The sequence below is a fragment of the Lampetra planeri genome, chromosome 3 (genome assembly GCF_965212315.1).
Source record: "Lampetra planeri chromosome 3, kcLamPlan1.2.h2, whole genome shotgun sequence".
NCBI classification, from domain to species: Eukaryota; Metazoa; Chordata; class Hyperoartia; order Petromyzontiformes; family Petromyzontidae; genus Lampetra; species Lampetra planeri.
The window spans coordinates 18009829-18033919 of record NC_136109.1 but is presented as its reverse complement, the minus strand read 5'-3'; the positions used below and the strand labels follow the sequence as shown (position 1 = coordinate 18033919).

At 46.4% G+C, this 24091-nt stretch overlaps 1 protein-coding gene across 6 annotated transcripts in view; it reads left to right on the top strand.

Moving 5' to 3' along the window:
* LOC144739426 (semaphorin-4A-like) overlaps positions 1-24091 on the top strand; it is a 103980-nt gene that overhangs the window by 19499 nt on the left and 60390 nt on the right. Inside the window, exon 1 of one of the 6 annotated variants that reach the window (XM_078622381.1) lies at positions 5486-5782. The exons of 3 other annotated variants lie outside the window; for them this stretch is intronic. The gene's annotated coding sequence lies outside the window, so the exon portion shown is untranslated. Of the gene's footprint in view, positions 1-5485; positions 5783-14075; positions 14775-14864; positions 16708-24091 lie in introns of those variants that run through there. 2 more of the 6 variants (XM_078622397.1, XM_078622415.1) reach the window with 2 other exon arrangements.

Below are 24091 nucleotides of genomic sequence, written 5' to 3'. Positions count from 1 at the left end.
CCAGCATGAACGCCATGCAAATCCCGGAGATTACGGAGATTGAACCACAACACTTCAACATCTCACGCTTCCCTCAATGTCAGCATTATGATTGAATATCCTGCACTGCATCACGTGCTTATCACGAATATATATATAGTTGTATATGTATATGTATTAGGTGGGGGGGGGGGTGACGCAGTGGTTTGCACATTGCCCTTTGGACCTGGTGACTTGAGTTTGATTTCCAGCCATGGCTAACATCAGTGGGGAGTTGTATCGGAACCGGTACATTACCAAACTGCACTGACCGACGTAGTGAAGTATGATCAAACAACCCCTTGACTGACATGGCAGTGTGCTGACAACATTCTGTAAATTATTAAATTATAATATAGAAAACGGTTATATTTCTTGTTCCACGGAATGGTGAATACCATTTTTTTTTTACAATTTATACAAATTTAAACTATGTGCAGACAATATGCTGCTGTCACCTCCAGGCTAATGCGAGGAAACTAAATAAATGACAAGCAATACAAATGAGACGGTATTTGTGAGAGTGAGAAAAATAGCCGAATCATCATTCCCAAGTCGTGACGATTCAGAGAATCGCTCGCCGCTGTGGGGTAGGGGTGCATCGTCACATGCACGAGGATTGGTGTTTGCCCACGTGTGTGTTCCTACAGCAGCGTTTTCCGACCGCAGTGCTCGCAATGGTACTATAGGGTCCGCCTTTTCACGAATACCAATTCCCCATCTTAGACTGTATGATTGTTGAACTTCTTTCACACCGTACATAGCCAACCGCGATAATGGGAGGTGCAGGGGAAAGACAACAAACTAAACACAAAAAAGCAGTTCTATAGAACTGAGCTTTCATTGTAGATTCAAAAGTGCATAGCTCCAGCGGCTTCCTAATATCGGAAGGGAGAGCTTTCCAGACGGCCTTAGAAGCGCGTCTGAAAGTGCGCGATGCATTGTCCATCTTTGTACGCAGTGAGCATCTAAAACAGGGTTGTCGGTCCTTTGTCAGGTCATACACGTCTGTGCATGTAAATAATGGGCACGAAGTCCCTTTGCATGGAAAAAAACCTGAAAATGTAACCTCTAATTCCAACATCTCCATGTTGTTGCCTTTTCATTCTGAGCACGTGGTTGGAGTCGTGTCACAGTTCTCCTTCACAGGTTCTTCCGAGTGAAATGATGGCCCCTCCCTATAAAAGCAGTTCCGTAACAGCTGTTTTCGAGTTCCTCAATGTTTGTTAATCTTAAGTGTGAAGCATTCTTCTTGATAATTCCCCAAACGTGGGCTTCAGGGCTGGCCACATCATATCAGAACCTCTCCCAATCCATCGTCCACTGAATTCCTGATTAAAATATTCTCACATTGGGAGGGCATGTGCCAGAAAACAATATTTATTGGAAACGAACTTTACGGTCATGTGATACAATGTTTAGATCACAGGATACATACATTTCACATGTTGCTGCATCATTTTACAATTTGTATAACGCTCAAATTCAGATGGTTTTTTTTCATCGAAAAACTCAACACACTCGTCAACAACACTGCCTTTAAAGATTAAAACTAAACATATAATCGGTGACCTTTCGGGCAATGGCCCTCCTTCATATCACAGAAGAGCCATTGCCTGAGACATCACTAATTACATGTTTTCTTTAGAGGCGGTGTCGTCGACGAGTGTGTTGAGCTTATTAATTAATTGTTTAGTCTGTTGTCGTTTCCCCGCACCTCCGAGTAGCACGCTTGGCTACGTACGGTGCGAAAGAAGTTCAACCTCCACGCAGTCGTGCTTAGTGGCACCACTGCCAACGCAGCAGTGTCACCAAATAATGTGTTTTGTTATCGAGTCAGCGCGCACCGATAAGGCTTAAGGGAAATATTGAGCCATTGGACCAGCAGCTCTGTGCACCTGTCGATGAGTCTTGCTCATCCACTCAAGAGTAAGAGCTTCCTCATCAGTGCCAACCTGTAAAGCGTCTTGAGAAACTGTAAATGTCACGTGACCAGATATTCAGCATAAATTCGTGTAATGCGATGGACACGTGGTGCTCCACTCTTTGCACAGTAAGGAACACTCGTGATAACCCAGTTTCTAACAGTTGCGGAAGTACTTAACAAAATAAACAAGTGGTCAATGTATTATTCGCATATCCTTCCCCACGAAAACACGTATATTTATTTATTACACATCCCGTCAACCGCACGACCGTCTGGGAGTGGCATCATTACAGCAGCTTTGTTTCAAGACAAGCAAAGTCTGGATTGGTTTCGACATACAGTGTCTCATCATCAGTGAGGTTTTCTTGAATCACTGCTCGTGAACTGCCGATCGTACAGGCAATGACCCTCTTTACGCTATTGCGTCCTAGTTATAAATGTACTGGACTTAGCTCCTTACAGACCAATGACTTTTGCTCAGAGATAGCTAGCTACGAGTGACACTGCAATTAGTTCTGTGGGACACTCACCTTCCGTGGCTGACCCCATTGTGACACCAGGCTCCAAGTTGCGAAACGATGCCTCATTTTCGTCATACAACTTCCTTCATTTGTATGACGAAAACGTAATTGGCAATGGACCAAATGATTAATTTACGTACACTTGTGTTCATTTGCTGCAACCATTGACGTTGTTTTATGCTCACAATTCTAGCTTATCATCATCACCGGCCGTGATCTATCCACGGCTGGGTGAAGGTCACCTCAAGCTATCGCATCTCTCACAGTTTCACGATGCAACAAGCTATCTGTATAAAACAATGTACCGTACACGCACATCTCATATCCTTCAGCGCGACAAATTCAGCCGGTGGTGGCGCACGCCTGTAATCCATCACTGTAGAGACGAGGGCTGGTGGATCACACAAATGTCTTTTCCCGTGAGCATCGAGGTGTCATATACCCTGGCTTGCCAGGATACGGTGGTGCAGCAAATGTGCACTTCACCTGTTCCATCTATACGGGATAGCGTGTTACCCCGTCGTGTGCGTGACTTTTCCCCGGGTGCTCCAGTTTCCTCCCACATGTAAACAAACACCTGTTAATTGGCTGATAACGCCTTCATATATATAGGATCACAGAGCTTGGGGGTAGGTTTGCACCGGCTCACCGTGTGGCTGTCTTCCCACTTGTCCGTGGTTCCTCCTCGCACCTCTGAGTAAGTTGGTGTGTCTTCGAATGTGAGTGAATACTGTGCACATAAAAAATAATCAACCTTTTATTGCTTTTGCAGAAATATGTAGAGTATTTGGCAGCTATAGATTTCCACGTCATAAGCCACTTCGTTGAGCTATCATTTGTGGCCAGGTGGCTTCTGAAAGAGCTATATAGCTCAGTGGGATTTGTCTGCTGAAATAAAAAAAATTGTTTTTGTTCAGTTTAAGCCTGTGGGTTTTGCATTGTTTTGAAATTGCCTTTAATTTACGCATTAAGGCTATTTTCTGTGATAATCACCTAATTGTTTTTCTCTAAGCTATAATTGCATACCATCAAGCACGTATTACCCATGCAGTGATGCGTTCAATTTTATATTGTTTAACCGGGTGAGCATTCAAGAATCAGAATCTTTATTTAGACTGGAGGAATCTGATGAACTATGAAGCTCTTTTTCACAGATGTTCAGATGGACATCAAGAGACCAGGATAGTCTGAACGAGTGATTGGGATCATTAAAATGACAACAGACAAACAAATAAAATGAAAGCACAACGATGAAGTAAATAACCGGTGCCATGTGAGAAATCCCAAACATCGTGCAAACATAAATCATTGTTGAATAATAAATAGCATTTTGATGATTTCATCGTGAAATACAGTGCCGTAAAGGAATATACTTTTAAAGATGATTTAGAGCTGGGTAGACACACATTTCGAAATCGGCCACACTGAGCGATTCTTGATCGGTAGATCCTCAAGACAATTGTGAATAACACTGCTTTGAAAGAAGGAAAACAAAAATCTATAATAGATGACGTTTCGGGTAATGGCCCTTCTTCATGCAGCCATTGCCCTAAACATGACTGAGTGGAGTGCTGTGAACACCTCGATCTGAGATTTGTTTCCCGGCCACGGCTGATATCACAATCACAAGATGTATTTATACTGGAGGAGTCCGATGAGCTATGAAGCCCTTTCTCACAGATGTCCACTCGGGGCGGGTAAGAACGTTACAACAACACACGCGGATGAAACTAAACCGTGTCCATCCTCCCAGACAAAGCCCACGGAGGTGTTAACTTATTTTTCAAAAGCGACCTGGCCACAAACGATAGTTCGACAAAGTGGCTTATCATTTGCACATTTATAGCAGCAAAATTTAGTAAATAGTCTAAACGCATGTTTATAAACCGGAGGACCCGGAGATTAAAAAAAAATCCACGCGACCACGGGGAGAGAGAGACACGCAAACTCCAATATATATAGCAGCAGGCGTCAGGGTCGGGATCAAACCCCTGGTCCTCCTGCATACCAGGCGGGGAAGATAGCGTCTCACCACCACCTTGGCGCCCATTAAATAAATACATTACATAAGTTTAAATCAAGTATATAAGTTACAATAAAGTTGATGAGTGGTGAGTGATATCTGAACTTGTTCCCCACCCCTCCCCCACCCCCATCTCACAAACCCACACTGGACCGGCGTGGTGAAGTATGGCCAAACGACCTCCACTGTCAAAAGGACGCGGCGATGCTTCTAGCATCCGTGAGCGGGTGAACAACGAGACGTACAAGTATGATGCGCTGCTCTTAATTACAATTGTGGGAACAAACCCAGAAGGACGACCAGCGCGGAGATGGAGCGCTGGATCGAGCTGATGATGCAGCAGCAGCAGTGAAATGGAGGGGGAGGCTTTCATGCAGCAGTGGATCGAACATAGCTGCGTGCCACATTTCAGACTCTGTCGCCTCGACGGACCTGGTTTTCACCTGAGGACGGCTGCTTGCGTTGTGGCCGAAACGTCGTGAGAATAATTTTATTATGTTTGATTTTTATTATTGTATTACTTCCCTTCTACGTGACTTTACCGAAAGAACCAAGAAGATGCGTGCCACGATCGCAGTGTTACGTTTCACCCAAAACCATTGTTGCAGAGCCCTCGTGACCTTGCAGCAAGAGCCCGGAGCTGCAGCCCGGGACGGGAGAGAGCCCAGCAGCCCAGTGGGTGTAGCGCCACATCGCAGCGAAAAAAACCTCCTTCTGATGCATCATGCGTGGTGGGTGCAGGGGTCCGTAGCCACCGCTTCTATGCTCGAGAGGTGCAAAGAGGGGGGTAGGAGGAGGAGGGGGAGAGGAGAGGGGCCACTGCGTGTGTGTGTGGATTAGCATTCACTGGGGGAAGAGACGGGAGTGGGGGGTAGGAGGAGGAGTGGAGCGAGTGTGAGAAGGGGGCTGGGTAGAACCCTGGTGTGTGGGGCTGTGTGTGACAGGGCGATGCGGGCAGGGGGTGGCGGGGGGTGATTGGGCGCTCTGACAATGCTCCCGGGGGTCGCACTCACAAACGGTCACGGCTCAGCCCTGGCAACCTCCATTGTGCTGCCTCGCTCCGAAACCTCCTCTCGGCTGCTTGTAGCTTGGGAGGGTGAGTGCTGGTGGGGGGTGGAGAAAGTGCCGCTCGTGCGAGCCGCAACAACGACCAAGTCTCTCTCGCCCCCTTCTCGCACAGAGAGAGAGGAGAGAGAGAAGGGAACCGCGCGCGCTCTCGCGTTCATTCGGCGCGCGTCCCCACGATGACTCCGCAGCGGACGCCGACGGCGATGGAGACGCGCTGAGCGAAAGGTAACACGTGCGGAGACCTCGGGGAGAGAGGGGGGAGGTGTGTGGGGGGTCCGCCAGTTCAGTTGCATCGCACGCGAGCGCGAGGCTCCACGTGTTCGGCGATGCGGTGAACGTCGCACCGCGCGCTCCGTGTTGGTCGCGAATTCGCGTTTGAAGAGAAGCGGAGGTGGGGGTGGAGTTTTTGTTTGGGAGGGTGGCTTCGTTCGGCGTGGTTTTGCCGGCACGTGCCCTCCACCACCACCACTACCACCACCCACATCCCGTGTATCATCGCAGAGTAAGAGGCAGCACGTGGACTGCAAAGCGTCCTTCCGATGGGCTCACAGCGCGCTCGTTCCCTTGCTGCGTGCGCGTTGCACGGATTCGGAGGAGCAGGTGGAGAGAGAGCGAGAGAGCGAGAGATTGAGTCGCTTCCATGCGTTTGCTGAGCGCGACGGTTGTTGTGAACTCAACGGACGGCGGAACACGTGGAACCGTGACGAATGCGGGCTACCGCGGTGTGTTTGCGCAACTCTTTCGTCTAAAGCAGTGCTTCTACTTCTTCTTCTTATTAACCTGGGGGGCACGCACCCCGTGCGGGTGCGAGGTGCCCTTTCTGGGGGTGCGAAACATGACAGATTTTTTTTTAGACGGTAAATAATCATCGGAAAAAACACACAAATAAAGAACGGGCACGTAAGTACAAACCACCTTGTTTCATCAAACGCCGATGTATTTATTAAATTTTGTTGTAACGATTGACAACCAAAGGGTTGCAAGGCTGCAGTAAAGGTTTAAGAACCACCGGTCTAAATCGAGCTCTGTGACGAGACCTCATGCACCCCTTCCCCGAGTGTTGCGTACACGTGTTTACAACCTCCGAGATGATGACGGGCTTGGGTTCATTGGAATAGAAGCCGCCTTTTGAAAGGCAGCGGTCATTTGTTTTGATGCGTGCTCAGATGGGAAAAGACACGTGCCATAACTCGTATTTATTTCTTATCCCACTCTTCTCATCACAATTGCTTTCACACACACAAAAGACAAAAGTTCCCCCGTATAGCCTGTGACAGACTGTCGGGGCAAGTGCTGTTAGCGAGCACCTATGAAGGCCGAAACGGTACACGAGGGGTGGGTGGCCAGCACCACGCCCGACCGCCTTTGTCTCCCCAGTGGCGATGTTTACACACCGCACCAGGTACTCATTTGAGGCTGAGTCGACCTAGGGGAGGCCCAGCACCGGCTCAGATAATCGCCACTGAGAAGGGGAATCGAACTCGGGTCTCCGGGTTCATAGCGCAGCGCGCTGACCGCTACACTACCGCTTCCCACCACACACATACACAAACACACATACAATCACACACACACGCCTTCCATTCTGGTCTCTGCGCGAGTATGCAATCCGTGCATCGTTGCATCTCGCGCAGACCTCTAGCACACGCACGGAGGTGACCGCTGCGGTCGTCAGCGCAGAGTGAAATAAATTCCGCGTTCCTGCGTGCAGGATGTAGCCGCGGGGCTCCGAATCGCGCAGCGCTACGGGTGAAAGTGAAAGAATACCGACTTTCTTTCGGAAAGAGCCGCATTGTTTATGACTGACAGAACAGTTTTGCACGGTCGGAGTGGGGCGGTAGTGAACGTTGTGTCTGGTGGGGGTGGGGGGGTTAAGAAATATTCAAATTGCCAGTGCTCTCTTCTTTTTGCTTGCAGACCTTTGGTTGCGCGGTACGCATTCCTCGCATGACCCCACCGCAACGTGAAGTGCGGCTCATTCATTAGTCTCCGTTCGCGGCGTTGATTTTGTGTTCAGAGTGTGGGGTCCGAGTTGCGGGTTTGCGCTACAGATTTTGCAGTGGTCCCCCGCGTCGAAGCCACTTCGTTGAGCTATCATTTGTGGCCAGGTCGCTTCTGAAAAAGAGATGAATAGCTCAAGGGGGCCTTACCTGGTTAATTGAAAAACAAGTGTAGTAATTACTGCACACGTACACTCGTCTGTTTGGCAGCAGTCAGATCTTTGAAACCAGTGCTTTTCCGTTGACAACTTCTCGTGTTTTTAACGTGGCGTTTTTATTTGTTAGCTTTATACCCGTGGGGGTGCCGAGTCGTAACCAAAAGTGCCGCATAACGAGACAGCAAGCTGAACTGTCAGCCAGCACGCGCATGGTTCAATTCTCAGAGGGCATGCCAAACACTGCACTCGATTATTTGTCGGACACTACTTTCATAGTCCATTCGACCGTGAAGTGGGTCAATGCAGTATCGTGTAATGAAAATATAAATCCTGCATATCTTTCCATTTTTGTTCAATTACGTCCCAACACTGGTACTGCTGCTGTTGTTGCTGCTACTCAGGTAGGCAATTGTGAAAATGAATTGTGATTGTCCGCCAGAAGCTGTAAACAAACGCTGCGTACAAAGAACATCAAACACAGGCAACGTGCAAGCTAAAGTGCTGTTGGAATTCCTCGACCTGTGCCTACTCTCGTCACACAACAGTTTGCTCACTAATTGCGCAAATGGCACGGGCTACACAAGACTGGCACTGGCTCCGTTTAATTGGTATTTGCCACTGCGTTATAAACATCTGTCGCAACTCTGTGGAGTTCTTTGAAGCTCCGGCAGTGTCTATTGCCCGAAGCTCCTACTATATAAACTGTAGGTGCTTAAGAACGATGGAGATTTCAGGCAGCTGTTAAAATAATCTGAAGGTTGTGTTTGTATAGCAGCATGTCCCCCGTATGGGCAAAAGGTGTCTCAGTGTCTGTATATTATCGTTTCACCTTTTGTCTCAAAAGTTCAGTGTTTTACTTTCATCCACAGCTCTTGTTTTCGGACGGAATGTAGAGGTTTATTTTTAACGAAAGTATACATATTTTAAATCACATTCCTGAGGGATGGGTTATTCTGTATAAGACGATGTCTGTACAGAAAGTGAGTCTGTGATCTCTCCGTGCAGACATTGGGGCATTATCCAAATTCATATGCGAGGAGGGGTTTTTCTCTCCTTCTGGGTACTCCGCTTTCTTCCCACATGCAAAACGCTCCTTTTAAAAGGAACTGGCCAAACATCACAATGCACGACCCCTCCTGATAAAGCATTGAGCTTCAGTGAGGCTTTCATGGACAAATAAAGGACTTCATTATTATCATCATATGCTACTTTGGCTGGCACTGTTGGTGAAGTGCAATGGTTAACAGTTGGAAGGGTTGCAAAACATTCAAATCTTGTTGGTGCGCTCACTCAGCCTATAATCACTCTTCTGGTCAATAAAATGAGTAGCACTTCCTGGGATGTCAACAGTGTTTGTTCTCTTGGAGGGAATGGCCTCAGCTTGGGGATGTGTGGATTTTCCACTCACTGGCTCACAACCTACAGAAATTATCACCATCCTGTACGGTACTCACTTTAACCCTTTCGCACATCAAGTCTGCGTCTGTTATTAATACGGCTTCTGTAAAATCACATTGAATATTTTCAACACATTTTTTTATGAGAGTTCCCTTTGAGTCCTAAAATTCACATTAAACTAAAACAACATTTCTTTTAGGTTTGGTCTTTGAATAATTATTGTGCAAGAGGGTTAAGCGGGAAGGCGCTTTGACTGTTTGACTGGTTTTTATTATTGCTATTAATTACAGAATGGGTGCTTTCACGAAGCAGGCTGTCTGGTGATCCTGGCAAATGCACAGGAATATAAAAAAACACATCCACACACCACCCATTTTCCTCTGGAGAGGAGTTTATTTTTTTTAACACCGATGCCCCGAGTGTGCAAAACTGCACAATGTACAGTACCATGCCTGTTATACACCGCTCGCTCACTCCATCCATCACTGGGATTTCTTGGAAGTCTCGAGCGCAGGAAATTAATGAAAATCTCTGCCTAACTTTTTTGTTCGTTGCCTCGGTACTCTACAATCGCCGTATAGTGCCGGGCCTCTGAGCGTCGTCACGTGGGACACTTCTCTGCTTCTCCACTGTCAACATCGGCTCGGTGATGGGGACTTCTATTTACAGCCAATGTCAAAAACACTTCGAGGGCGAGCGAGCCGACTTAGGTGAAGCACGTAGGCAAAGACGGCGATGCGTGCAAAAAAACAAACAAACCCGCATGTTAAAAATAACAGGGGGAGAACAATGTCTTTAGTCATTGATTAAAACAAAAATCTGAATCAAAATCTTTGTTTATACTGCAGGAGGAATCCGATGAACTATAAAGCTCTTTTTTCACATGTCCAGTAGGGGCGGGTCAGAAAGTTACGACAACAAACAACACAAAAACACGATAGGAGTGCAAAGTATCGAAAAGGTAAACAAATCACACAAAAACATTCTAATATATTTGTATATTCTTTGGGTCTTTCGGTAAAGTGACGTAGTAGATACCAGGTAAAGCCCACTGAGCTATTAGCTTCTTTTTAAGAAGGGGACCCGACCACAAATGACGGCTCAACGAAGTGTAAGAGCTGTTAAATTTCGATTTAAAGCTTTCGTGAATGCATGGATTCATATTCTTGGTTCTTTTGGTAAAGTCACGTAGAAGGGAAATACTTTTTTTCAAAAAAATTATTGCTGTGGGTTTCACACCTGATGATGATTGCTTGTGTTGCAATCGAAACGTCGTGAGATTTTTTTGTTGTATTTTTATTATTTCCCTTCTACGTGACTTTACCGAAAGAACCAATAATATGTAAGAGCTGTTGTTTTTTTCGATTCGTGTACGTCGCGTGTAAGTGGAAATCTCACCACGTTCGTCAAGAACGTGGTGTATCTACGTAGGCGCTCGTTTCGACCGATTGGCCCTTGTCCACAGCACGTAAAACATCTTCTTGGTTCTTTCGGTAAAGTCACGTAGAAGGGAAGTAATAAAATAATAAAAATAAAACATAATAAAACAATTCTCACGACGTTTCGGCCACAACGCAATTCGTGAGAATTGTTTTATTATGTTTTATTTTTATTATTTTATTACTTCCCTTCTACGTGACTTTACCGACATGGTACTCGATTGTGGTTACACAAAGCAACATTGCACCTGACTCCGAAACCTTGACTTGAGACGAGCTGAGGGTTTCCTGCCTGAACAAGCATGAGAAAAACAACAAGATGAGACTGGCCCCTGCCAAGGACTGACAACCACCAAAGGGTTATTTGGCTGCTACACATTTCCACGTGATAAGCCACTTCATTTTGGCTATTATTTGTGAACAGGTCACTCCTGAAAAATATCTATATAGCTCAGTGGGCTTTACTTGGTAAAATAAAAATGTATAGTTAATACATATAGTATTGTGCAATGCTCATTTGAGCCTTGCAGACACTCATTCAAACGCTGTCTTTCTGACAGACCTGTTCTTCACCTGAGGACAGCTGCTTGCGTTGTGGCTGAAACGTCGTGAGAATTGTATTTTATTATGTTTTATTTTTATTATTTCCCTTCTACATGACTTTACCGAAAGAACCAAGAAGAACACTTAGGAGACTTTTAACTTTTAGTATCGTTATGTCAGTCTCCCTTGCCACGTTAGTGCACGAGTGGGCTCACGCTTGGTTCCGAGTCAAGCACATTTTTTACCGAAATGTATTATCGGGAAAGCAGGTGCCTTCTACTAACAACAACAAAAATGCCAACACTTGTTGATAGCGCCCCTTGTAGGAACATAACGGGGCCAATGCTGCGAGCGTGCAATGATTAATTGTTGTTGTTTCGGCCCCGTTGACCTGTTTGTAAAAACACGAAATAGGCAAAACAAACACCTGGCCGCATATGGGACTTGGCGTCTGAATTTCTTCACGGACAACTCAGTAGCTCGGCGGGGGGGGGGGGGAGACGACGACTGTGGGAGCTGCAGGAAGTGGCAGCTGATGGACACGGAACGGGCGTCTCAGGTGCGCAAATTCGCACGCCCCCTGCTTATGAACTCGGGGCGACGAGCAGCGGCCAGGGGCAGCTTGCTCCGTCACCTCCTCCTGCTGCAGCACCGCCACAGACTGCACTGTGACCTCCTCCCATCCCATCCCCCAACCTACTGTGCGCAACCCTCGCGTTACGATGGATAAGATCTCTGTTCTGTTACAATTAACGCTTAGCCTTTGTGAGGTTAAATGATTGGCACGTTTCATAAATCCCCCCCTCCTCCTCCTCCTTGCCGCCGCCTCTGTCCCAGCCAGCAGCAGTACAAATGGGTACGGCTCAAAGGCCGAGTGTGGTGGGGTGAAGTGTGAGAACTGCCAACTCCTCTTCTAAGATGTTTGGCCAGCCAGCGGGTATGCCTGGTACACAGGTGGTCGTGGGTTTCGATCCAAACCCTGACGCCTGCTGTTGTGTATTTGGAGTTTGCGGTGTCTCTCTCCCTGTGGTCGCGTGGATGTTTCTCTGGGTCCTCCGGTTTTTGCCTGCACATCTTGAATCAACATCACGCGTTTAGAGTATTTGGCTGCTATACATTTCCACGTGATGAGCTTCCTCGTTCAGCTATCAATTGTGTCCAGGTCACTTCTGAAAAAGGGCGACATAGCTCAATGAGTCTTACCATTAAAAGATAAAAAATAGTTTATAGTTTAGTTAGAGATAGTTCCCCAGAGCTCCCTCGAGTAGAAGGCCTTCCATCAGCAGTGGCGTGAGCAGGCAATTTCAGAGCTGCACCATTTCATTAACCCTGTCACTGATTACTCCATTGCCACTTTGTGGGAAGTCAGCAGTGATCATAGCTCTGCCAGATGTCTACCCAGGAAAGAAAGCCTCACATCATAGGTGGGACAAAGTCATTGTTATGCAAGTCCAAGTCGAGTCGCAAGTCATCAAATTCATGACTCGAGTCTGACTCGAGTCCAAGTCACATGACTCCAGTCCACATCTCATAGGTGGGACAAAGTCATTGTTATGCAAGTCCAAGTCGAGTCGCAAGTCATCAAATTCATGACTCGAGTCTGACTCGAGTCCAAGTCACATGACTCGAGTCCACACCTCTGCCTCACATACTCTCAAGAGGTTGTTTTTAGAAAGGAGGGTCCTGTATTAGGACGTTTGGTCAACATCATTAATAAGTGTTGTCGAATGGAGGTACCAATCATCACCGTATGAACGTGGGATCTCCACTGCTTCAAGATCTCCGGTAGAGGAGAATGCCATCCAATGCTCTTTTTCGTGTGGGGAATTTGTTAACGTTGTTTGTCGTGGTACATCCTGTTCTGTGTTGAAGTGACAGATCGTGTATTTTCATGCAACTCGTGAATAATATTAGTCAGCAGTGTCATGTCATGTGAGTGAACTTGGCACCAAAGCCGTCACGTCCACGGTTGTTTGTCACGCAGCACAATACGAGGCTCATTTGTGCTCTGTGCAGAGTGGTGCATTGCATGCCAGTCATTCAGTGTTCTGCAAGTTCAGCTGCAGAGCTGGGGTTGGTAAAATTAAATGATTTGAAGATATGTGTAGTTTAAATAGTGGCATGGTCATTTATAACAAAACAAAGATCTCATCCATTCTAGTGGTGGCGCGATGGTTAGTACACTGCGCTATGAACCCCGCAACATGAGATTGATTCCAAGCCACTGCCAACATCAGTCGCAAGTGACATCTGACTTGGTTCAGGGCCCCCACCAGCTCCCACTGACCCGGCGTGGTGAAATATGGTCAAACAACCCACACGGTGCAAGTGTGCTTGGGCAGGACACATCGCTAGAAATGATGATGGCTTATGGACACGTCTGGTGATGGAATGGTGGCTAAAGGACAGAATGTGCCCATGTTCCCTGCCACTGTGGAGATGGAGCGATGAGATACGTTCATGCGCGGGTGGGAGATGTTTTTGACTTTGCCTGACTGAAAGGAATGGCAAAGGCATGGGAAGTCCTTCATTCAGCAGTGGATTTACAACAAAATACATGCACAACACCCTCATGAATTGGCCGACAGTAGCAACTGATGATATCTAAGAACCTGGTTTAGATGCATGCGGCTGCTGCGATTGAAAACCGAGATCTTAGCAGTGCTGTCTCAAAGCGCTGACGCGAACGGCGGCATCGAACTCTCGAGCCACGTTGCCAGCGTAACTGTCCGGGATGTTTCCAGGCAAATTGCCATCGCTTTACGAATCACTCGGGAGTGCTTCACGGATCCTCACAGGAAGAACTGCCTCAACATGGAGCGTGCCCTTTATGAGCATCTTCGTCATTGAGAGGATTTGAGAGCCAGACATCGAAAGTGCAAGTTTTGTTTACGGATGGTGAAAATATGAAGGCGTGGTAAGTACAAGTGGATACAGGGAATTGAGAAAGAAGGGGCATGGAGAGGGAGGGCAGAAGCTGGACATGTGGTCTATTGATCTTGTGTGAGCAGCGCACACAGTGAGTTGTTTGCCTATGCCGTTATCAGTGTTCCGTGGTTTATTCCCCCGGTGAATATTTATCAAGTGGTGACGAATGTGCCAGCACGTTTTGACATTATAATTTGTCACGCGGGACGGGCACCGCAAACACATAACTGAAGTTTATAATCAACGGATTTTCAAGTCGTTTCGGTGGGCGTCACGGATAAAGTGCATTGTACTTTTGCGATGCCATTGCAACCACATTCCTCTTGTGGCTATTGAACTGTCGAGAATCCATCGGCGGGTGCCGTGCCTTGACGCTGGCAAGTCACGTGCGTCATTCGAGTGATCAGTACATTTGTCTCTAGTCAACAATAATTAAAAAAAAACTAATTAACTTAATTATAGTAAACTACAGTAATGAAACAAAAGAGGCCCAGCCAGATCTCACCATGGGGCTTTGGGAGCATTGTAATGACTGGTCTGGGTTATTCATTAATCCGTGGGACTTCAACCTGCTTGCAACGGGGAAAAATTCCCCCAACCAGTTAAATGCCCTTTAGTATCGTCCCTCCCACGTTTCTAGGCGGCGGTAATATTTTCTGTTGCGCTGTGGAAGGGAAGGGAACGGCCCCATCTCACCCACCGATGGAATAGCGCGCGTCTCTCTCTCTCAGCACGGCCCGCGTACCTCCTGGTGAGTGACTCTGCTCGGCCTGTCGGTGCTGATTGAATTCACATTCCGTGGGAGTGCAATGCGGCCCAGGGGGGGAAGGGGCGGTGGAGCTCATTGCTGGAGTCCCTTTGTCAAAGTGTGGCCTCTTGCACATGCGAGCTTGTAATTGTTTTTCAGAAAACAAATGTTATTGCGTCTCCTCCAGTTCCTGGCTTTGCAGTCCGTAACAAAGAAGCTGTTGATATGATGATCGCTGGCCTAGCAAGTAGGCCACCTCAAGTAGAACACGAGTGCAAGTGGGGTGCTGCACAGTTGTTTGTACAAAGAAATGTGTATCTCGTGATATATACATTTTCACAAAAGGGACGCATAACGCTGTGGTATCATCATGCGAATTTACATTCCTCTAGATAGTGGTGGCACCGTGGCTGGGTGGCCAGCACCACGCCCGGCCGCCTTTGTCTACCCAGTGGCGATTTTTAGATACTGCACCAGGTTCTCATTTGAGACCGAGTTGACCTAGGGGATGCCCAGGACTGGTTCAGAAAATCGTCACCGGTGTCGGCCGTGAGCGGGAATCGAACTCGGGTCGGCATGTTTGTAGCGCAGCGCGTTATCCACTATACTTCCGCTCCCAACACACACACACGACATTTTATAAACTTTATTAATGTGTTAATGATATTGTCCAGTTGTACGATATAAGGTGAAAATAAAATAACATCGTTGTTACCATGGTAAGTTTTAAAATCTGTGGTGAAAGAGACTGAACGTGATTACGTCATGTGTCTTGGTGCCACTGGGGAATGTTCACATTCATTTCACCTAAATTGTGAAACACGTGGAACCTGAAGGCTCGTAGGTGGTGGCCGTACTCGTGTTTTTAGTTTCTGTATCGCCGCGACGCTCGCCTCTGCCCACCCAGCAGTATAAATGGTCACACCGCCGTTACGCGATCGGCAGGTGGCAGGGGTAAAGTGCGGCTACAGCAACCTCACCCAAGACATCCGAGTTGGCTAATTACCCTCGAGAAGGGCTCTCTAGGGCTCCCTTTGGTGGAGGTCTTTCTGCCAGCAGTTGCTATGACAGGGCTGCACCTTTAACTTCTTGTCACAGTACTCTCTGTTGGATATTTTAGAGCTGCACAGGTCGAGCGTGTGTGGTATCTGTTTTGTGTTCATTTTCCAGCAGGAGTGGGGAGGGCAAATGAAAAACGCGAACGTGGCTTACCCGGCTTGGAAAATTTCCTGACTTTAATTCAATTCCTGTACGCGGAGAAATCCAATAGCCTTACCCTGATCAAGGGCCGTTACATGAAGCTGCTGTCGCGAAATTTGGCAGCGTGCTAATTAACGTGGCAAAACCTCAGCTCATAGAGTTTAGTATAGAACATTGGTTTCGTGGTTGACGTACCGTGGCAAATATGGTTAAAGAGTGCAAAACACAGTTATCAGAATTTAACGAAAGCGTAGCAAGTGCTCTAGAGTGTGTTTAAACAAGAGACTGATAGAGTAAATTACATTTTTTTGTGGAGATATAGGAAGGTGATCTATTTAAATTGCTACCCGTAATGCTCTATTACAGCGCTCAGTGAGGTTTTATGCGACATCAATTTGTTCACTTACGGTCTGTGCCTCTGTGGTGTAGAGGTCACTTGCCAATAACATCTGGTAAACTCGCAGTGTTTGTTTAACAAGCCTGGCTCTGCTGATGACCCGCAGAAGGACAAAACTGGTATACAGTAATCCCTCGCCACTTTGCGGTTCAAATTTCGCAGCCTCAGTACATCGCGGATTTTTCGAACTGATATAAAAACCTCATTATACCTGTGCAGTAACACCATCATCATCATTCATCATCACATTCATCGAACTGCACAAGTCTGTCATCGTCGTCATTGTCATCGTCGTCGTCGTCATTACTGGAGTCAAGTCTCAAGATACTACTGTCATTGGTGAGTGTAGAACACCATAATACGTATCGTATGAGAGAGAGAGAGAGAGTTAATGTATAATATTAAGGTTTTATAATTAAATAGATTTAAGTAAAATATATATATAAAGTATAAATATACATATTTTAAACATTCTGGTACCCACACACACATATACGGAAATTCCTAGGGGGCCAATCCTACTTCGCGGATTTTCACCTATCGCGAGGGGTCCCGGTCCCCATTAACCGCGATAAACGAGGGATCACTGTATTACGTATTGAAACAGTTACTTCTGCTTCACATAAGTCTGGCATGGCAATAAGACTAACATATTCCAAAAGCATATAACCAATACTCTCTGGGTCTTTCATATAACTCATATGTGTGAATATGGAACGGCAGGTTTCAGAAGTTTTGTGACACTTTCGCTCAGACCCAGGACTGGCTAAAGGTGAGATCTCATGCTGGGTCGGCAAGATGCCCTCAAGTGTGAAGAAAATGTGCTGCTGTGCTGCACCTGTTGGTCGTTTATCCCCTGTGACGACGCACGTATATGGTTGCTGGAAAGACTTGGACTTTGTCCGCGTACGTTTCTGGGAAGAGGGGGGCAAACGGGTTCTACGGAGCAATACCCTGGGTTTTCCCCGTCTCGTTGGCAACAGGAGGATTGGCTGAAGGTTGTTAGTCCTTCACACGCACAGGGCATGACTCACGGGCGTGGTGAACAGGTGGCTTTATCCGATGTTGTTTTTAGTCATCAAGCAAAATATCGGATGTGTTTATGGAGCGGAGATTAAGATATCTTTGGGAATATCTTTCTTGACAAAACGAGAGATCTGCCACCCGGCTGGGAAAAATCTTGGCAAAAAACAAAGAGACCCCTGGAAATTTTAGAATTCGATGCAGTACGGTGGTGCCACAGCAGAACAACTCACTCTTTCAACAATGCACAGGAAAGGGAGTGGTGAGAAGTAATTGATAAACACTACCACGGCTAATATCTCGTATTTTTATGGAATAGAGTTTATAAATAGTACACCTGGAACAATCCACCGCCCTGCCTCCAGCGATTAAATGTCGCGATTAAATGTCTCGATTTGAATTAAGACTCAACGATTATTTGAAATCAAACATGTTGCAAGCTCCTTTTGTGTTGCCTACTGTCTCGCTTGTATAGTTTCGTTTCCTTTGCATTACTCCTGCGCCATACAACATTACACTGCACCATATAATTCGTGAATTATTTCCAGTGTCTGTAAATACTGTCACCGATTTTCACACTTCTCCAAAATGCAATGCACGTAGCACAACGGCAAAATTCGAGTTTACAATCATCGAGGAATTGATCTACAGTTACACGCCCAATAATCGTAATATTTATTGTCTCTGCTGGGTCACGCTGTAGCAGAACATCTGGCGGACAATTCGAACGTTGCGTTTTCAAAGCCTAGTCAGGGGTCAACTCGGCCCATCATCCCTCCGTGGTCTACAAAATGAGTATCCTTTCACGGGAAGTCAATAGTACCTGTCCTATGAAGAGAGACCTATTCCCAACCCATAGGATTGTGGCATTTCTACCACTGGCTCAGGGCCACCAATGGAGAAGAGTGACTCCCATCAGTCGTTTGAACAAGTGGACGCTTTTGATTGTTTTATTGTTATTATTTTTATGACCAAACGAACTCACTTATCACCCAAAGAGCTCCTCCACACGTGAGCGTTAAACGCCTGTAACTTGAACCTGTGCCCTCAGGTGGAACAGCGTGTTCCTTTCTCACTTGCGCGTGACCACTGTACGCGATGGGCACACGAGCACGATCCCAATAGATCTCACGCGAAGCCTCAACGAGCCTCGATCACCAAAGCAGAGCAAGCAGCGTTTTTGTTGGCGTCTAATCATGAAGATGTTTCGTTTTATACAGCGTCATGCATTCTCACAATTTCTGAAGAACCACAGACACGCGGGAAGGCAGCAAGGCGGTGAGAGCCAGCGCTACCAAAACTTGCCCAAGATCCGCAGTCTTCTCTATATGCAGATGTTTTCAGCCCCTGAGTGTGTTTACACCTGGGAGGAAACCGGAATACTCGGAGAAAACCCGCACGTGCGAGGGGCAAACACTGCGTCCCGCAGAGGAGGGAGGGATTATATTAGTCCGCACTTTGATTTACCGGCTTCTCCTGGCAAGCCAGGATATGGCACCTCGACACCGACGGAAAGGGAGCTTAACATTTGTGCGATCCACCAACCATGTATGTACGTTGAACTTCTTTCACACCGTACGTAGCCAAACGTGCTGTATTACAGGGGTGTATAGCTACCACCGCGGGGGAGATGCGTGCGTGTGTGTGTGTGTTCCCACCCTCGTGACTTATCAAAATATTTGTCACTGCAGCCTTCCTGGTTCCCCAATTCCCTTCCTGCAAAGTGTGTGTCTGTGTGCTCCTCCATTCTCACAAAAGCAAGAGCTTCCTGATTCCACAGCTGATTTGGCATTGAGTCACCAAAGGAAGGAGGCTGCGTGTGATGTTTCCATAGCAGCTCTGTGAGAAAGCCCATTTCTATGGCTGCAACTGTGAGTGTGGAAGCCTGTAGTTTTGTGTCTATTCTATTGCATAACGCCTTTGTAAACCATGTCCTGAATAAGACTGGTCAGCTGAAACGTCATTCTTCCTTCTCAAACAGTTGAAAACCAGTTTTTTTATTTACCTGTTAATTATTGTCGAAGTTCACCAAAGAAGGATCTTGATAACTCCTATCTCATAATGCACAGGTTGTAAGAGGGTTTAACAAAATATAAGATTCAATACAATTTGGATAATTATTGTTTTAAAGTGCTTTCTGTGCGGGCCCTTTTGCGTGATTTTTTTTTTAAAATCCACTTTTGTTCCATTGTTTTTGTCAGTGTCCATGCTTCTGATCCATACCTCATAGTGGGTAAGGTGCGCCAGTTGAAAGCTCGGAAAAGGCTCTCTCGGATCAGCGAACAAAAAAAATCAGAGGAACCATGGGATCTCCCTTGCCAGTATATCTAAATATAAGAATATAGGCTCTACCCTTGCTGACAATAAAACAGCTGTGTTAAGATGTTTCGACATCTGTTTTAACATCGTAACACCTCACACCGAACACTAAAACTTTCCTTCACCTTAACACCTGTTTTATTGCCAGAAAGGGTAAAGCCTTTTCTTAAATCAGAGGCACATGAATTGGTCTTGGGCAGAACCCATCGACAGAGATATAATAGCCGATGGATGAGACTGGCGATAGAATGGCTGCCCAAGGCCAGACACACGCCTGAGCGGATGGCCGCGGATGACATGGAACAATGCGATAACTTCATCTGCAAAGGGTGACATGGGTTATGGCGTCCGCAGCAATGCGAGGGATGGCAATTGTATGGAGAGGCCTTCATCCAGCAGTGGATAGACATTGGCCGATGATGGCCAATGCATATCATGTACACTTTTTACATCAGCTCAGATGAGATGCACGCTGTTGCGCATGGGGTAAACACTGCAGTGTGTGTGTGTGAGATTTGTGGAAATGAGGGACATGCGCTGTATCTATCTGTTCTCTACGAACGACAAATAAACAGGGCACACCTTGAGTGACTACCACCATCTCGCCTAGCCAGGGCAGCCGTTTACACGCTAGCTTTGTTAGTGCTCCTCGTGTTAGCACATTTCCTGGGTTAACAAATCCCCAAATTAATGTATACCGTGGGCCACACATTAACTCAATGCGCGTGAGAGGGCTGAGGGAAGTTACACCGAACACTAAACATTTTCTTTGGTTTTACCGATTCTCTTCTCTCTCTTCCATTAATCCATATTGTAGCCATAAACCTAATCCCATTCAATCTCACTGTTTTTACAGGAGGCGATCTGGCTCCGAGATCTCGAGCCCGATCTACAATTTTTAGCAAAGATCCCCACGAAGAAAGGGTCCTTTATGGCAGAGGCGTGTTTGTGGAGCCTCCTCTGTTTGCCTCCCCCCCCCCCCGGCTCACGGCCGCCTTTGTGCTTCACGGTGTGGCAGACATAGGCCTAACAGACATTGGCCTAATAGACTCTCAGTGCCATCCATTGTTTATTTGTGGTCCCAGCAGACAAAACAAAGCCTCAAATTGGCCCCTTTTGTGTATTTAGATCCTTCTCGTGCCTGTTTGGAGAGATGGAAAGGTTCTGGCTTTTTCTGCTGTGTGTGTGTATATGTCTGCGTGTGTATAAGGGAGGGTTTTCCTTATGCAGTCGCCTTGGATAATAGGCAAGTGGTGTTGTTTTGCCATACTGCACACCGACAAAGCGCTTACTCATAGGGCAAGATGGAATGTTTTGGCCGCCATGGAGTTTGGTTTACAACGCCAAGAGTGTGTTGTGACTTAGAGAAGCGCACTTTCTCTCGTGGGCAGTGTGCCTGCGGCCCCTCGATTGATACATTGCGCGCTGTCACCGTTGAGGCACGTCGCGTATTGGTTTCGATCCCTCTGTCACTATGTTTTCATCTTCACGTTAGAAATGCACGCGTTGGTCGAGAAATTATTGATTTGTTTTTGCTTGTGCGAGAGACTTCCTCAAGCGGTGGTGGGCGTTGTGAGAGTTAGCGCGTTTAGACGCGATGTTCAGAACATAATTGACCACTTTGGTTTGTCTGGGCCATCTCCAAAACGTCTGGGCGATCTCCGAAAAGGAGCGGATGGTTTTTTTCCCCGGTGTGACTTTTGCGTGGCGTGATTGGATGGATGACGGGGCAATTATCAAAGTCGAGGTGTGTTTAATATCACGCCTTCGTGGACTTTTGACATCGGAGCGAGGGGGGAGGGAGGGGGCTCGACACGCAAAACATGTTTGGAATTGACTTTGGAGAATTCTACAGGGAATGCCAATCACGGACAATTCTTGCAGCTGAACAAGTTGCTTTCTGTTGGGAAACCAGGCTGCTGCCGCTGCCGTTGCTGCCGCTGCTGCTGCAAAAGTTGGCCGTCACAGAAAACCATCGCTTCTTGTCCTTTTGTGGTGTCCGCATTTCAAACGGACCATTATTTGTCTCGCTGTATAATTAGATACAAAATGGGTCCCTTTCTTTAATTAAAAGTGAGTTTTTTCTGTTAAGCCTTTGTTGCTGATTAGATCTAACATATCCATTACCATATAACCCCACCTCCACTGCCCCCCCCACCTCCCTTGCCACCTTCCCTGCCTCTTCCTCCCCAGCCTAACACATCTCCAAAACGAATAGCTTCGACACTTGCAAAGGCAAAGCAAAACATAGTATTGAGCCATTGTTGAAATCACCGCCTGCCTCTCTCGTGTTACACAACTCCCACTATTGCAGACACTGACTAACAATGCCCTGTCATCGGAACTCGCCACCTCAGCATTTGCCATAAACCGTCCAGGGGGCGGGGGGGCTATGACATCATTGACGTCACTCCCCGCAGGAGGCAATCGGGACCCAATAGAGACAGCGCATTAAATAAACACTGCCACCTTAAAACTGCAGGCTATAAATAAAGTCAACATCACATCTTGACTTAAAGCTTTCGTGACTCGCAGGAATTCATATTCTCTGGGTCTTTCGGTAAAGTCACGTAGATAGGTACAACGGTTTTTTTGTTGTTGTTTTTTCTTTGAACCTACCTACGTGACTTTACCGAAAGACCAAACTAATATGAAAGTCAACATCCTTATGGTAAACAACAAATAAAATAAATAACTGTGATGGGCTATGTGTATCACATATCATTTAAAACTCAATAACTGAAGGATTTCTCTGCTCAATGGATTGTGGGGCATTTAAAAAAAAACAATCTCCGTTGGCTACCTTGGGTCCGTGGTGGAACTTCCACATTTATATGGTGAATACCAATCCTTCCATAGGAGAACTAATATTGACAACACAAAGTGATATAATAATTTATGGACCCCCCAGAAGGATGACGGTCTGAAGTTGGACTCCAACTGTGATAAAACTCTTAAATTTGTGATTGAAAGGTCAACATTCTAATGAAAGCTCAACCCTGCAGCGTAAGCTAAACACATTCAAATTCTTAAGTTTCTGACATTTCTGTTCTTACGTGCAATCATAAATGAGTGATACGTGGGATGCTTTTATCCTTTTCAATAATTACAGTACCAGTTTAGTCTTTCTTAATGTCACATTTCACGAGTGATGCAACCAATTACACAAAGTCTAAGGTCTTAATCTGAAAAAAACTACCATTATCAAAAGTTTAACGTTCCGATGCCAATGGTTAATTTATACCATTCTCTGCCCACTGCTGGTGTAACGCGCCTCTTTATCGGTGCCATTTTTGGTTGTCTACTTTTAGTTTATTTTTTACATTCATGCCTATAACATTTAAAAAGCACTTGGCTAAAAGAAAGAAACCGGACGCTTGCCCCTTTTGTTAGTTGTGCCAGTGACTTGTATAATTGCCATCTCTCTACGTCTGTGACCTCACCATTGCGTGGAGGCAAACGTTCGGGGGAACGGAGTTCAATTCCTGGTTCAAGGTGAAACCGTGGGCTATTTATTTCCCACAACCCTCGGTTCTTTCCAGCCTCCGGTGGAATGGGTGAAGTGGCAGTGAGTCGATTGGCAAATTTGCTTGCGGTTGCAGGAAAACGTGGGTACAGCATCCACGGTGGTGAGATGTTAACTACCTGCAGGAGGTCGTGGGTTCAATCCCGACCCTGATGCATGTATATTTTAAGTTTACATGTTCTACCCGTGGTCGCGTGGCTTTTTCACCGGTTCCTGCGGAGGTTCCCTCCACATTTAGAATCAACACGCGTTTTAAGTACTGTATTTGGCTGCTATAAATTTCCACACGATGAGCCACTTCGTTGAGATATATTTTGTGAGCAGGTCGCTTCTGAAAAAGAGCTACATATCTCATTGGGTCTTACCTGGTCAAATAAAAATAATTTCGTTTTTTAAGTTTCTTCAAAACCGTGTTGCTTTTGTAGGAGAAATGCATTGGAAGGCGATGGTGCGATGCCGGATGCTTTTTTGCCACTGCGTCCATTACTTTTGAACGAACCTCTCATTTATTCCACGGATGGTTACCAAGATTGCCGCAATGTTTTCACATTTTTTTCCCCCCGCTTTCGATTGCACTTACATTCGCTGCTCAGCCAGAGAGTTTATTTGTATTTATTTATGAAGCCAAAACAAACGCGTGTCTGCGTGAGTAAGTGCACTTGATGGCATGTGTGCGTGCCTGGCCATGGAACGGTGGCGGTTAAAGCCTCACACCAAGATCCAAGGGATCCCCAGGTACTATTCCTCAGCCTTGCACACTTCAACAAATAAATATCTCAATCTGGCCTGGATTTTCCTTACTCAGTACCTGGTGTGATGTGGTCAACATCAATGCTGGCGAGACAAAGACAGCTG